This window comes from Tenrec ecaudatus, chromosome 2 (genome assembly GCF_050624435.1).
Source record: "Tenrec ecaudatus isolate mTenEca1 chromosome 2, mTenEca1.hap1, whole genome shotgun sequence".
Lineage (NCBI taxonomy): Eukaryota > Metazoa > Chordata > Mammalia > Afrosoricida > Tenrecidae > Tenrec > Tenrec ecaudatus.
This window is the reverse complement of record NC_134531.1, coordinates 157,978,847-157,995,292: the sequence shown is the minus strand read 5'-3', so window position 1 is coordinate 157,995,292 and position 16,446 is coordinate 157,978,847. Positions and strand designations below refer to the sequence as shown.

The following is a 16,446-nucleotide window of genomic DNA, read 5'->3' as shown; positions in this document are numbered from 1 at the left end:
GTCCCTGCGTTTGTTAACACCACTTCCTTTCTCCCCACCTCCCCCTCTCCCATGTCCCCCCAGGAACTGTCAGTCCCATTGTTTTCTCCTCCAGATTGTTCATCCAGCCTATCTTATTTAGATAGACCTGCAGAGATAATAACATGCACAAAAACAAGACAGAGCAAAACCAAGCAAGAATATACAACAACAACAACAACAAACCAATGCCAGAAAACAAAACAAAACACCAGAAAGAAAAGCTTGTAGTTAGTTCAAGGACTGTTTGCTGGCCTTTAGGAGTGTTTTCCAGTCCACTCTGTTGGAGCACCACACCCTGGCCCCAAAGTCCAGCTTCAGCATTCCCTGGGGACCTCGCTGCTCCGTTCCCTTGCTGTTCTGGTGTACCCCTTAGTGTCTTGCCTTAGTGTGGTGGGATCAGATTGGGCGCAATTCCCACACTGTGGCTCCGGTGTTGTCTCCTGTAGGTCTTCTGCCGTCTTCCTTACCCATTGTCCGACTTCCACATGAGAGGCCATTGAAACACCAGCGCTTGAGTCAGGTGCACCACTGTCCTCAAGCCGACATCTTTGCTTCTTGTGCAGGGGATGCGCCCGATGTAATACAGGCCAATTTGATTTCTTGATTGCTGTTTCCATTGGGTGTTGTGGATTCTAGTTATTATATATGTCATTTCATTGAGTTTCCCTAACTCAAGAGCAGATACTATAATTATCCATATTTTATAGTTGAGGAAACCAAAGCCTAGGGATCTGAGGTGACTTGTCCAAGGTCACACAGTTGGTAAATGACAAAGGCTGAACCTGAATCCAGTACTCTGACTCCAGGGCCTGTGTGCTCATCACTCGGCACTACTGGCTGTGCAAGCGTGTTAACAGGGGTGACCTCTGGGGAGAGAGTGGACTGGGGGAGGCCAAGAGAAATATGTAGCTTCACAGCAGTAATCATTAACTATGTAGTTGATTAAGTTGATCTGTCTGTCTGTCTTTCTGGAGCCTATGTGGCTGCAAGTGAGTTGTGATTGGCTGCTAACCCACCCAGTAGTGCTGTGGAAGAAAGGCCTAGCTTCTGTACAGATCGGATGATTCAACCAGGGTGCAGTACAGCACCAATGAAACACACATCACTCCTCTAGTTCCTGAATGCTTCACCCCATTCCCCCCCACTACCACGACCCAGTTAAACCCTACAAAACCCGCTAGACATTTGTACAGATAAGAGCGCTCCACCCAAGGAATTCAGGACAGATCAAAACCTCAGGAACAGTAGTGGGAGTAGCGATACCATGAGGAAAGGGAGATGGGTGAGGTGGGGGGAGAAGGCGGGGAAACCAATCACAAGGTTGGATATATAGCCCACCCCAAGAGGGACAAATAACAGAAAAGTGGGTGCAGAGAGACAACAGGCAATGTAAGACATGAAATATCAACAATAATATATAATTGATCAAGGATTCACAAGGGTGGGAGGGGAAAAAGTTGCTGATAACAAGGGCTCAAGTAGAAAGAAAAGGTTTTGGAAATGTTGATGACAACATATGTATCAGTGTGCTTAATATAATTGGATGATGGATTATTATAATAAGAGCCGCCCAATAAGACGATTATTATTAATTTTACAATCTAGAAGACCCCACAGAGCAGCTCTACGCTGTCACACATGGGGCGGCCATGAGTGGGGGGTGATGGTGGTCACTGGGCGACAGTGAACAGCCACGTCCAGCCATCCTTTTGTTCATCTACCTGCCTTTTAAAAATTTATTTCAGAATTGCTGGGTGGGCAGACCCAGAAACCAGGGACAGTAATTCAGCATCTATGATAGGCACGGAAGACGGTGTCACTCCAGCTCCCTGGCCAGGGGAAGTCAGCCTTGCCCAGCTTCCCTGGCTTGGGCAGGCAGAGCCTGACAGGTGTGCGTGCGAGAGAGAGCAGGCTCTGCAGGTGCTGGCAGCTGCACAGGACACAGTGACGAGGCCTCTGGGAACCCCTAGGTCTCTCCGCAGATGGCCCCGGCCTGGCCATAGTTTCCTGTGTTAGCAGGTCAGTAATGCGGTCTGCCGCCCCAAGGGGAGGTTGTAGAGCCTCTGATGCACCAGAAACTCCTGCCCAGCCCAGCTTTGCCAGGCTCATCAGCATGCGCCACGATCCTGGCAAGTCGCTGGCTGCGAGGCTGCCTTTGGCCTAAGTGTCTTGTCAGTACACGTGTCAGACTGGCAGGCTCGTACCTGACAGCCAGCTGCACATACACCCACTGCTGGGAGGATTTGGGTTGGCCGAGTTGGCCCCCCTTTGCTGGCGAGGAGGCCTCACACTGCAGTCCACAAAGCCGGGACGGGAATGCATATTTTTGGTCATTGTTTTTATATTCATTGCTGCTGTGGAGAACAGGGACAACACAGAAACCACACCGACTCAATGGTTTCTCAACGGTGGACAATTCCATGGCTTCACCAGTGGATAACAACACAGTTGAGTGTCTATTTCCAAAGAGCCAAGAAGTATCCAGAGCCCTGGAGGCACAAGAGCTAAGCATGTGGCTGGTAGCTGCAAGGTGATCGGTTTGAGTCTACCCAGTGGCCTTGCGGGAGCAATGCCTGGTGACCTGCCTTTTCCTGGCGGCCTAGAGAGTGCTGTGAGGAAGTTCTGCGGGGTCACATGGGGTGACTGTGAGTGGAGACAGGCTCTGGGGCATCCAACAAGTTCAGCCAGTTTGTTCCCTCCCCAGCCAGTCCCCGCTCCACCCATGTGCCTGTCACTGCGATGGTGTCCCAAGGCTCAACCCAGAAGGCCTGGCACAGGGCCCCTTTCTACAGGGATCCAATATAGCTGTGTTCTCATTTCTTCCCCACCATGGGCCAGGGAATTGCTCTCTCTTTGTAAATTAGTTTTGGGGGGTGGTGGTGGCAGGATGAGGGGATGAAGGAGGATGAAGGGGTTTTTTCTGCATTCTTCAATTTTGGTTTCTCCAGAAAACTTAACGTTATCTGTTCTGAGGGCGTGGGCTTTTGACGTTCAAAGGCATCAAGAGACCCCCTTTGTCTCTGCCATCCCAACCCTGCGGGAGGCTTTGCTGACTGAATGGAGGGTAGACATGCTGGGAAAACACAGATGAACGTTGGAAGAATAGCGTCTAGTTCCACTTGGTCAACACAAGTTGGGACACACAAGAAGATTTGATGGAAAAGGTGGGGGGAACCCCTGCTGGGTATGTGTCTGCCCTCCGTATTTTTCCCACTCTGGGATGGATGTCTGTCGGTCCACAGCAGCTCTCTGGTAACTGCGGACTCTCCCCCAGTCAAAGCTGCTGAAGCCGGCTGCACATTCACGGAGCAGCGTGCTGCGCACGAGGCTAGGGGCCCACCGGCAGCACCTCCTGGAGTTCTCACCCAAACCCCGGGGACCCAGGTCTAGCCCAGCCCTCATCTTGTGTCAGTGGAATTTGAGCGCCCAAGGTTAATTGATTTGTCTAAAGCCATGCCCCTAAATCAATGGAAAAGGACAGCAGGGTCGGTAAAGTAACAGGTCAGCGACAGTGGGGATGTCCTCCGTGCGAGGGAATGGCGGTGGACTCACGCGTCCCGAGGAGCGGAAGGACGGGCAGGACGTGGCAACGTCTTATTCGGCCGGATGGTATAGCTCGCCTCCTTCACTCTGATTTCCCCAGCTGTGCAGATCTCTCTGTTTTTTTTGTTTTTGGTTTTTGGTAAAACAGATTCCAAGGTTGTGGCATTCCCAAGTGGAGCAATCCACCGGCATCGTGTGCCGAACAGCGTGTCCAACTTTGTGTGTCTGTGTCAGACCGGCCATCCTCACAGCCTTCTCATCATGCTATCCAGCACCTAATCCACCACCCACCTCACTGCCACCATCCTTCCGAGTCTATGGCGACTCATAGCGACCCTCGAGGTCAGGGTAGTATTGCCCCTCCAGGTGGCTCTTCACAGGAAGTAGAAAGCCTCACTTTTCTCCCACAGAGCAGCTGGTGGTTTTGAACTGCTGACCTTGCAGGTTAGCAGCCCAGCTCATCATCCACTAGGATGTTACCAGGCCGCCTTACGGAAGAGACTTACCCACCAGACTCTAGTATCGTGTCAACACACCTTTCACATGCACTGGGAAACCAAAAAGAATGTGCGGCTTCTTTTATTGACGTGCTTCCTTTGGGGCGGTGGTCCGGAAGGGCCCTTGCCATATCTTTGGGGTCTGTCTGCGCATAGACTCTCCCTGAGTTGGAATGGATGGGGGTCAACAACAAGCCCACACGTCCACACACTGCATGTGAGTGTCCCACTGAGGCTAGGTCTAGGGCATGTTCAACTTCAACCCTCATCCCTCCCCTGTGGGCCTCCCCGCGGGGCAGGAAAGATCAAGCCTTTGAGAGCCGCCCACGCCTTCTCCACAGAGAGAATGGGGTTGCTTTACACTGGGGACCTCACATCATTCTTTCCAGCATCTCAGCAACTTATCTGACAAATACTATTTGGGTTTTGTCTTGGCCCCTGAACCCATGCTGGAATCAGAGGAACTTCAGGAAGCCAGCAATTGTCTTCGTGTGACCAGTGACTCAGTCTCTTGGCCTCCTGGCCAGCGGTTTGAATACTTATATAATGTTTGTTTCCTGAGCCTCTCGCAGGTCCTCAGGCCCTGCCGGATACACTGAGGGGAAATCCAGGGAACACCGGCTACAAATTGGGTTCCCTGGACTCACATTTTCAGTGTCAGAGTGGATGGGGTTTAGAAAAACATCTAGTCTAGACATTTCCTTTTTTGAAGCTGGGCAGGATCCCTATCTTGAGGTGGGATGGTACACTGGTCTCCAGCTTACACAGACTCTGCAGTAGAGCGCCCTCGGAACGCACACATCCACTGAATTCATTCACCTGGCCATCCTTCAGGGGTCTGTGCGCTGGGCGTGGCTGCCAGACAGGTTTGATGAGAGCTGTTGGTGGTTGTGCTTCAATGATGCTCCCTGTCGCCATGGTCCCCACCGCTGCCGTGGCCCTGGCCGTCTGCTTTCCTGCCCTGCCAGCCCCTGAGAGGCACTTGGGATGTGACTGCCTCAAGCCCAGGCAAATGGAGGCAGAGCTTCTGTGCCTGAAGTGGGGATAGGAGCCTGGAGCTTCACCTACTTCTTGAACCCTCCCCTGAAAGGCAGCCACCAGGATACCTCAGCTCTCGCCCGCATTCCCGTTACAGGGCCTGAGATGCAGAGAGGGGTCCACACCAGGATTAGCAGGAAACATCAGGAAAATGCTCTCCTTGCATGAGAGGAAGCCCCCTGGCCTGTGTGCCAGTCAGATTGTGACTAGGCCCAGCTGAGCTCAATTCTCACAGGCTCAGGAGGCGCCCTCTGTAGGGGCTGAAGTGCTTGTCCTAATGCTTACGCTTATGCAGGATTCCTTGAATGGCCTCTGTAGTCCTTTGGTGGCCCAGTGGGTAACAAACTGAGCAGCTTACCGAAAGGTCAGCAGTTCAAACCCACCAGTTGCAGCTCAGGAGAAAGATGAGGCTATCTGCACCTGCCAATGTTCACAGCGTTGGAAACCCAAAGGAGCAGAATGGATTCAAAGGAAGCGGGGCTTTGGTCTGGCCGTCATCGGCTCACTACTGACCGAACAGAGAACGAGGAGGACAGGACTGCACTGCCCTAAGCCAGCTGCCGCGCAGAAATGCAGCTTGCCGAGCTGTTCCACACACCCACCGTCCCCCAAAAGTTCTTCCCCGGAGGGCCGGTTGCACGGTGGGTCGACACTGTGAACCCATTAGCTGCTCTGTGGAAGAGAGAGGGGGCCGTCGGCATCCCCAGAGATGACACGGCCTAAGGAAACCTTATGAGTGGTCCTACTCTGCCCAACAGGGGATTTGGGTTTGGATCTCTCCACGAACCCCACCCCCACCCCCTGCCTCCTGCTGGGGAGTCTGGTGGTGCAGCCGTGAAGCTCTCAGCTCTTCGCCAGACGGTCGGTGGCTCCAGCCCAACAGGATGTCGCCGTGGTCTGCTTCTCGGTAAAGACGACAACCGAGGAAACCTTCTGGCGCAGTCCTCCCTGTCCTATAGGGTCATGCCGCGTCCTATAGGGTCATGGTGAGTCGACATACACCGGAAGGCTTTTCTTCCAGGGCCAGCGGAGACCTCCCTACCACTCCGTGGGGCTGGGTCCTGACAGGGCTGCCCATGTGGAGTCTGCATCGAGGCAGACCGATGACCACAAAGTCACTTGCTCGACAAGCCCAGGGTGGGGGCTGAGAGAATGGATTCATCCTCCACTGGAATGAGGTCGTACAGGGCCCCGGGCTGGCCACGGGAGAGCCTCACAGGGTGGCATGCTCAAGGCCTTGGAGACATTACTCAGGGGTAAGCAGGGATGCAAACTTTGTAACCGTGACTCACTGGAAGAAATTAATTTTGGATAATGATGCAGTCCATAAATAAGTGGAACAAGCTTCACTACACAGAATTTAATTTTAGCATGTATGACCTGCACTGATATTTTTGCCATCCCATCCCATTTCATCATTTTTCTACCATTAAAAAATGCTGTGTGTCTGTGGATATAATCCTGTTTGGGAATACGATTTTTCTGTTATGCAACTCAGGCTGTATTAGGCACTCATAATGACCCTACAGAACACAGTAGAACTGCTACCTTTTGGGTTTCTGGGACTGTAAAATCTTTCTTGGAGTAGATGGCTTCCTTTTTCTCTCAGGGAGTGGCTGGTGGGATCAAACCACTGACTTTGTGGTTAGGAGCACAGTGTTTTTAACCCACTATCCCCCCCGGCTCGTGCAATAGGGTAGAGGGGGCCTGAAACCTACAAAGCGCAGCAGAGACACAGAGACCAGCAAGCACAAAGGAGGGAAGAGCCACAGCAGGAAAAGACAGCCAAGGGACGGAGACCACAGGCTTCTGGAGCGGGAAGAGACAAGGCTCTCTTCCCAGAGCAGAGGTCGGTAGGTCGGTAGGTGGGTAAACGACAGACAGAAATGGAAGAATGTATGTCTTTCCCTAGAGCTGCTGTTCTGAACTCAGACCTCCAGAATCCTGAACAGTGACAACAAAAGCCCTTTTCTTTCAAGCCAAAGAAAGAACGAACGACAAAGTAAGCGGTGCGCAATTCACTCGGCTGATTTCTCAATCTACCGCTGGTCACACCTACACATACAGCTCTAGGGTCTGGATACGATCAGCCATCAAAGGAATGGTGACGCTTATTCTCAATCAGTGCTAATATGCTAGCCACTTGCCACTTGGGGTATTTAAATTAATTAAATTTAATTAAACTTGAAGAAATTAAACTTCAGTTGCAGTCACGCGAGCCCCATTTCAAGTGCTCAAGTGGCCACACATAACGAGGGGGTACTGTTTTGGACAGCCAGGAACAGGAACTTCCCCGCACTGTGGAATGGTGCACTGGGCAGCACTGGTCTACACCCAACCTCGTATTCTGCCAGTGAAGAAACTGAGGTGCCAAGCCCTTCAGCGATGGCTCTGGGATTGTGCAAGGATAGGCTGGGGGTAAAGAAAAGGTGCTTCACAGTTATTTACCAGCGCACACAGGAGGGACCGAGACGGCTAGTGTGGGACTTTGAATTTGCCCTCACTGCTGGAACCACCCTGGTGGCGTAGTGGATTCTGCCTAGGATTGTTAATCACAAGGTCCTTGGTTTGAAACTACCAGACACTCTGAGGGAGAAAGAAGAGGCTTTCTACTCCCAAAGAGAGTTAGTCTCAGAAACTCACTGGGCAGCTCTCCTCTGTTCCGCACGGTCACTATGAGTAGGAATTGACTGGACAGCAGTGTTAGTTTTGCTTGTAATGGACCTGTAACTCAAAGTCCGCCGCATCCTACATTCCACACGCAAGGGAAGGAATCAGAACGTTAACATTCACAGAATGAGCAATTTTTTTACAGCTCTCCTGGGCATTTACGGAGCAGTCTCTGTGAGTTGGAGAGATAATGGAGGTGGACGCTGTCAGATGTGGTTCAAGCCCAGACTCTGACTCTTCTGGACGATATGAGTGTGAACAAGGTGCTTCATATCACTGAGCCTTAGTTTCCCTGCAACCCGGGGGACAGTAGTACTTACCTTCAGGGTGTTTGTAAGGATCAACAGTGACACATATTAAGCACCTAGCACATTGATTGGGATATTGTAAATGCTTAACAAAAGCTTGCACTAGGAACAAGACTGTGGACATCACTATGAGGCAATGTAAAGGTAAAATAAAAACATTTCCTGCTTCAAAGAACATTCCAAAATGAAGTAGAAACAATAGGTTTTAAAAATTATATCTTGAATGCTAAACAACCTACAATATGCAGACGCCCCAACCTTGCCTGCTGTGAGGGAGGACTTGAGGCACTTGCTGATGAAGATCAGGGATTGCAGCCTTCAGTGTGGATTACCGATCAGTGTAAAGCAAACCGAATTCCTCACAACTGGACCGGGAGATAACATCACGGCAAACAGAGAAAAGATCGAAGTGGTCAAGGATTTCTTCTTGCTTGGATTGAAGAGCAATGCTCATGGAAGGTGCAGTTAAGAAATCAAACAGCTCTTAAACTGGGCCAATCTGATACACAAGGCCTCTTGAAAGTGCTGACGAACATAGATGTCACTTGGAAGGCTCAGGTGCACCTGACCTAAGCCATGATATTTTCAGTAGCCTCATATGCATGTGAAATTTGGACAATGGCTAAGGAAGAGCGAAGAAGAATCGATACATTTGAATTATAGTGTTGGCAAAGGGTACTGAAAGTACCAGGGGCTTTGAAGAAGAAGGAGTGCACCTGTCTTTGAAGTACAACCAGAATGCTCCTTACAGGTGAGCAAGGCGCCGATTCTCATGTTGTCAGGAAAGAGCCAACGCTGAAAAAGGACATCATGCTCGGTAAAGCAGAGGAGCAGTGAAAATGAGGAAGGCCCTTAGTGAGCGGATTGACCTAGTGGCTGCAACGGTAGGCTCAAATATAACAACTGTGAGGCTGGTGCAGGACTAGCAATGTTTCATTTTGTTGCACACATTGTTGTTGTTAGGTGCTGTCTAGTTGGTTCCAACTCATAGGCACCCCATGTAGATGTACTGAATGCGATGCATTGTTTGATCTCTTGACTGCTGCTTCCATGAGCATCAACTGTGGATCCAAGCAAGATGAAATCCTTGACAACTGTGATAGGTAGGTTTATTGTGCCAGCCTGGCCAATGAACACAGGTGGGATTAAATGAAGGGTGTAGAGAGAAATGGATCCGTGGGCCTCGTCTTTCTGGTCTCTTGTTCTCTGATGATTGGGCCAGTGTGCTGCTGCCTTAGCTAGTTCTCTGCCTCAGCTGGCAAGGCTCACTTCATGTGAGACATCCCTGAGGCGAAGCCACATGGACCGACCCTGATGCAGCCCTGGGTGCTGGAGCAGCCACGTGGAGGCCCCTGCCAGCACTGAGATGCTTACATGCTCACTGATTCAGCTTTCCTCCTGTAGTTGGCATCATTTCATGTGTTTTGTGAGATTGAGGAGGATTTTGTAGATCAGTGTCGGACATATGAGCTAATAATGTCAGACTTATAGGTTTGGACAGCACTGGTTTGGGATGCTTTCTTAATGTACACTTACCCTTTATATAAAATGCTCTCTTATAAAATATGAGTGTCTATGAATTTTGTTTCTCTATCTACCCAGACTAACACAACAACTTCAATCTTGTCTCCATCTATCATGATGTTACCTGTTGGCCCAGATGTGAGGATTTTGTTTCTCTTTACATGGAGTTGTCATCCACACTGAAGGCTGCAATCCTTCATCTTCCTCAGCATGTGAAGCAAGCAAGGTTGTAACATCTGCATATCAAGGGTTGTTGATAGCCTTCCTCCAATTCTGATGCTGCATTCCTCTTCACATAGTCCAGCTTCTCTGATGATCTGCTCAGCACACAGACTGAGTAAGTATGGTGAGAGGATGCAACCCGGAGACACACCTTACCTAATTTTTAAAACATGTAGTATTCCCTTGTTCTTCTGCTTTCTTCATGTACGATGTTTCGATGTCATCCCACAGCTCATCCGGTCTTGTTATTAGTGTTTAATGGATTGAATCTGTTCTTCAAATGTTCTAGACATTCCGGTGGGTTAGACTCAAGGTCGTATTTGGGCTCTCATAGACTGTTGTGCAGAAGGTTGTTATAAGTTGGAAGGGACTTGACGGTACCTAACAATTCTAGTGCTTGGTCCTAGTAGTAGGCACTCGATTCAGATGAATGAATCAAATATATACCTGCCCCCCACCAATAGTTACAATCCAAGCTAGAACTTAGTGAAGGAATCAGAGAGGTTAGTTCTGGTTGGGAAGGAAAAGTCAGAGGAGGGGAGATTTTGGGCACGTTTTCTATTTTTTAGTATGTCATCGGTACATGATATATACGATTAAACTATCAAGCCATGCAAGTAACCCAGAAAAACAAGAAGAGGACCAAAGGATAATAGGAAGAAAGACAGAGAACATACTTCTTTTGAGCTAAAAGCAAAGATCCTCCCGACAAAGCAAGGAACAAAAATAGTTTAAAAAAAAAATCTTTTTAGGAAGCAAGGCATCTTCCAAAGTTTCGACACCAATTGGTATATTCAGAGGGAGCGGAAGAAAATGTTTACTCTCTGTGTGCATCAGCAACTAGTTCTCAGTTGTTGTTTGGCCCATGCACAATGCCCTAAGACAGCTTTTTAAAATCCCATAGCAGTAGTGGACATCTGCTGTTTTGCCTGCTCAGCATCTGTTCGCTGCGTCTTCTGGCAGGAGAGCCTCTTTTCCTGTGGGGAACTTATTCGATGAGGCTTGGGTGAGGCTGATTCTTTCCCAGCTCAGGAGTCAACCAGAGTCTGACATTCCACTCTCCGTGGGATGCGCAGACAGGCATGTATGTAAGTCTAGCCCTTTCTGATATTTTCTATGGACACTCTTAGCGCTGCCATTGAACCAGCAGGAGGGAGTGTGGTGCTCCCAGCGCCACCTTGACCTCTGTGTCGAGAGCGCCTTCCAGAGCTGGAGAGAGGGTGAACGGATCACTGAATGCGTCATTTGAGAATGTTGAGAAGATGGGCCTGACACCACCGCATTTGTGAACTTCCCATTATACGAGCCCACAGCGTACAGTTCCTTTTGCAAACTGTGAATTGCTTTCAATTGAGGTTTAGTTAATTGCAAATAACTACCTTACAGCTTTAGGATTCTAAAGGACTCATATCCCACTTAAATCTTAATCTGTCTTTCATTGAAATGGAACCTCTATTACAGGGGCACGTCTCGATAATCAGAGTGGAGGCAGCCCCTGCCCTCATCTGGCTCATACACCACCAGAGAAAACAGTGGGCAAAGTGCCATGAGGAGGAAGGAGAATACTGGGTTGGGCTTGTTACCAGATGCATTGAGTCCGTTCTGACTCCCAGTGACCCCATGCACAATGGAATGAACCACTTCCTGGTCCTGCACCACCCTCACAAGCGTTCTTACGCTTGAGCCCATTGTTCAGTATGGATTGTAACTCGATGTAAAGAAAGGAGAAAATCAAATTCCTCACAACAGGGCCAAGAGATAACATCCTGATCGAAGGAGAAAAGACTAAAGTGGTCTAGGATTTCATCTTACTTGGTTCTATAATCAATGTTCATGGAAGCAGCAGTTGCAAAATCAAATGAGTTATGGCGTCGATCAAATCTGCAGCACAAGACATTTTGGGGGGGTTGAAGAACTAGGATGTTACTTTGAGAATGAAGATGGGCCTGAGCCAAGTCATGGCTGTGCAGGGTCACTGTGTGCTGACGTCAGTTCAATGGCAACAGGTTAACCACACTTCAGCACCGGTGCCGCTCAGGGACGCCGTGAGCATCCTCCAGAGTGAGAGAAAACACCTTCATTGATCTCTCTGCCAACCCAAATATATCCTCCTGTGTCGTTCACCAATGCTTGACAGAAGATGGTTCTAATAACAGACCCAAACAGCTCTCCCTAAAAGAATGACAACTTTAGGAAAGAAACGCCATCTGCCAGGGCTGAATGAGCCGATGTGTGTTTATTCTAGTTTTATTAGGATGTTATTTCAACTTTCCAAGACATTTGTGAGGCTGGCGAGCGCACTGGAGAAAAAAGTACTTTGGAGTACTCAAAGGATTTGGGCATATTTTCTGATGCCTGTACACTTGATCCGTGTTATTTGAGGACATGAAGGCATTTTAACTTCTGGTCTCAGCGCCAAGGATGGTGGGGATCTCTTCTAGTAAAAGACCCAAGAGTTCTCAACTCTTGGTGAGCAGAAGAATATCCAGAGAGCCTGGTTTGAGATGCAAAGACTGATGAGGGCCTGGTGGCACTGGGGGCATAAGCATTGGCCTGCTAGCTGCAAGGTCAGCAGTTCAAACCTATCTGCCGATCTTCCAGCAAATCAGGAGGCTGTCTATCCCTGTAAGGACTTACAGCTTCAGACATCTTAAGGAACAGGTCTACTCTGTCCTAGCAGGTGGCTATGAGTTGAAATTGACACAATGGCAGTGGGTTTGGTTTGTTTGTTTGAGAGGTGCTTTGAAAAAGTTATTCAATAGCAAGTTTGTGATAGGGATATTGAGCTTCACAAGAATACCAAAGGACAGGTGTTGGCAAATTCTTTCTGTCAGAGTCCAGATATTACATATTTTAGACTCTGAGGACCACGTGGCCTCTGTTACAACCAATCAACTTTGCTGTTCCTATAGAGCAAAGGTAGCCATCAACGACATGGGCATGGCTGTGTCCCAATGAAACTTGTGCAAAGACAGGCATTGGGCCAGATTTGACCTGATACCCATGGTTTGCCTACTTCTGCTACAGAATCACGCAGTGAGTGAGCAGAAGCCCTGGGTGTCTGTGCGGGGTGTTCAGTGGCACCCACTTCTCCAGGCTCAAGAGCCAACTCACTAGCCTTCTCTGATTCCTCTGCAGGAAGCTCTCTCCATGGCATCAAGGTTCCTGTAGCACAGCAGTTCTTAAAGTACATATAGTTCATGGACCCATGGGAGTCTCGCATTGGGCCTTTCAGGATGCTGAAGGGTCAACACATTTTTTTGATAAGAAGCTGTTTACCTTTTTGACCTCCTTCTCTCATAGTGTTCCTGGGCTCGGGTAAGACAAAGGGCCTGTGGCCAGAGGGTGACTGACACTTCTCCCAGGCATGGCCACTACTCAGTTCTACCTGATTTCTGCTCTTTGGCAAAATGAACTCCGTGAAACTAGAAATCTTCATTTTTATACAAAATCACCCAGTTTCATATCTTAGCTTAAATATTAAAGGCAAGCCCTGAAGTCTTCTTAAAGTGAAACAATCATTTAGCTTACCCAGTAAAAAGGCTTGCTTTGAGCATTACACTCGTAAGAAAGAGTTGGGCTCCCTCAACGCAAGAACACTTCGCTCTCATCACCTGGTATTCTGTGATGCTCACCTTCCAGACACAATCGCTGAAGACAAAATGGGTGCATAAGCAAATGTGGTGAAGAGAGCTGATGGTGCCTGGCTATCAAAAGATATAGTGTCTGGGGTTTTAAAGGCTTGAAGATAAACAAGCTGCCACTAGCTGAGAAACAGCAAAGCCCACATGCAAAAGCACACCAACCTGTGTGACCATGAGGTGTCAATGGGACCAGGTATCAGGCATCAAAGACCCAGAACAAAAAATCATATCAATGTGAATGAGGGGGAGAGCAGGGTGGAGACCCAAAGCTCATCTGTAGACAACTGCAGATTCTGTTGACCCTGCAGAGTCCTGAAAGGACCATGAGAGACTCCCATGGGTCCAATAATTCCCTTACAGAAGGAAGGGATGATCCAGTCAGGGTGCAGTATAGCACCGATGAAACATACAGCTTTCCTCTAGTTCTTTAATGCTTCTCCTCCCGCTCCCGCCCCCACTATCATGATCCCAATTCTACCTTACAAATCTGTCTTGGCCAAAGCATGTACACTGGAACAGATAATAGCTCACAACACAGGGAATCCAGGACAGATAAACCCCTCAGGACTAACAATGAGAGTAGTGATACCAGGAGGGTAAGGGTACAATGGGAGGAGGGGGACCCATCACAATGATCTACATATAATCCCCCCCCAGGGAATGGACAACAGGAAAGTGGATCTGGGTGAAGGGAGTATTTTGAAAATGATGATGGCAACATATATACAAATGTGCTTGACCCAATGGATATGTCTATGGTTTGTGATAAGAGCTGCAAGAACCCCCAATAAAATGATTTAAATTAAAAAAACACCTCTACAGACAGCAATATCATTAACAAAGGAAGAAATATCATTATGGGGTCAAGTTGACAAGAGCTATGTTAACGACTAGGCAGAAACCGCAGGGGACAGTGAGTTGCTGCTAACGATGAGGAACGCCTCAGGTCAGGAGCATGTGAATGACTGCCCAAGTGCACACCGTCGTCAGAGCCATGAGACGGGGGTGGGGGGACCTGTCGAAGCGATCACACTGGTGTATGTGCTGCTGCCGTCTCGGCAAGGACAGCAAAGCCAACACAACGTAGAGAGGCCAAGAGGAAGAGAATGGCGTGGGTTCCATAGACACACACTCGGATGGTTTTGTCACCCAGGCCACCAGGGTAAGAGGAGTCTTCGTGCCTCTGCAGCTTGAATATGCTTTGATTCTAAAAGAATAAAAGCAGCGTCCTACATTCGATGAGGGGTTTTCCGTTGTCAGAGGGTCTTGATACCTTGCCTCCTATTTTGGCGACTTAGCATCAAAGTCAGGATTGGACCTGAGGGCTTGTGACTCTGAAGTTCTTAGGGCTGCAAAGACGTCTGATTGCAGGGCTGCAGGCTGCCACCGCGCCACAAGAAAGATGGGGATTGAACAGAGTGAGCTGAGGGGGATGGATGGACATGGGCTTTGAAGGCTGAAGGGTTAACCAGACGTAATGAACCATGAAGAACGAGCAGTAGCAGGAGGTGTGACAGACATGTCTAAAGCGACCAACATGGAGAAGATGGCCCACTTGGAATCAGTGTAGAGGACCCCACTCAAACAGCTGTACCAATCACACCTTCCCTTGAGTTCAAGGTAGAGGAATCAATAGAATTCCATCTAACTTGATGAAGTAGTTAGTTTATTTTGCCAACTTGGCCGATAAACACATGTGGGGTTAATTGAAGGACGGAAGGATAAATGGCTCAGTGAGCCTCGCCTTTCTAGTTCTTGGGTCTCTTGCTTTCTGATGGTGGGACCAGGATGCAGCTGCCTCACTAGTTCCCTGCTTCAGCTGGCAAGGCTCACTACCTGCAAGACATCCCTGAGGAGAAGCCACACGGACCTACCCCAATACAGCCATGGGTACTGGAGCAGCCGTGTGGAGACCCCTGCCAGCGCTGAGATGTTTACACACTCACTGACTCGGCTTTCCTCCTGTAGTCGGCATCATTGCATCTGTTTTGTGAGATGGAGGAGGGCTTTGTGAATTGGTGTTGGACATATGTGTTAATGGGTTAATGTTGGACTTGTGGGCTTGGGCAGCACTGGGTTGGAATGTTTTCTTGATGCGCACTTAACCTTTATATAAAACTCTCTCTTATACATGAGTTTCTGTGGATTTATTTCTTAAAGTACCCAGACTAACATACTTGAGCTCACTTGGACTGGGTTTTAATCTCTTACAAGGTAAGTGGTCTTCTAATACAAGGTCTTAAGAAGGAGATAACATACTGGGTAGGTTGTTAGGTTTGACCACTGTTAAGTTCCCTTTCCACCATAAGATTCCATGATGCCTTGGCCTGATCTGTCATTGTTAGCTGCCCTCGAGTTGACTAAGACACATGTAACCCTACGTACAACAGAGTAAAACACTGCCCAGTCCTGGGTCAACCTTATCATGGTAGCACCTTTGAGTCCATGGCTGTGCCAATCTGTACCACCAAGGTCTCCCATGTTTCTGTGACCCTCTACCTCACCCCGCGTGATGGTGTGCTCTAGAGACTGGTCCTTTCTCATGCTATATCCAAAGCATGTGAATCAGGCAGTATTCTGTCATGATCCATAGGGTTCTTTGGGTTCTGCTGAAACCTGTTCACTTTGGGTGACCCTGCTGGAGTTTGAAATACCAGTGACCTAGCTTCCGGGATCACAGAAAGCCACCACAGTCTGACACAATGACAGAGAAACGGTGGTTTCAGGAGAACTTCCAGACTAAAAATAGACTATTAAGAAGCAACAGACTGTCTACTTCTGAAGAATTAGCCACAGAAAATCTTATGAATAGGAGCTACACATTGCCAGGATACTGAGAACCTCACGAAGAGCAGCCGAACATTGTCAGATATCGCATCGTGCCAGAACATGAGCCCCCAGGTCAAAACATGAATGAGGAAGCGCTGTCTTCTAAAAGCAGAATGGACCATAATGGTGTGGGTGGAGGAAAGCCTTTAG

The 16,446-nt window shown here is 48.8% G+C and overlaps 1 protein-coding gene across 1 annotated transcript in view; it reads right to left on the bottom strand.

Moving 5' to 3' along the window:
* ABLIM3 (actin binding LIM protein family member 3) overlaps positions 1–16,446 on the bottom strand; it is a 143,686-nt gene that overhangs the window by 96,213 nt on the left and 31,027 nt on the right. The window lies entirely within an intron of this gene.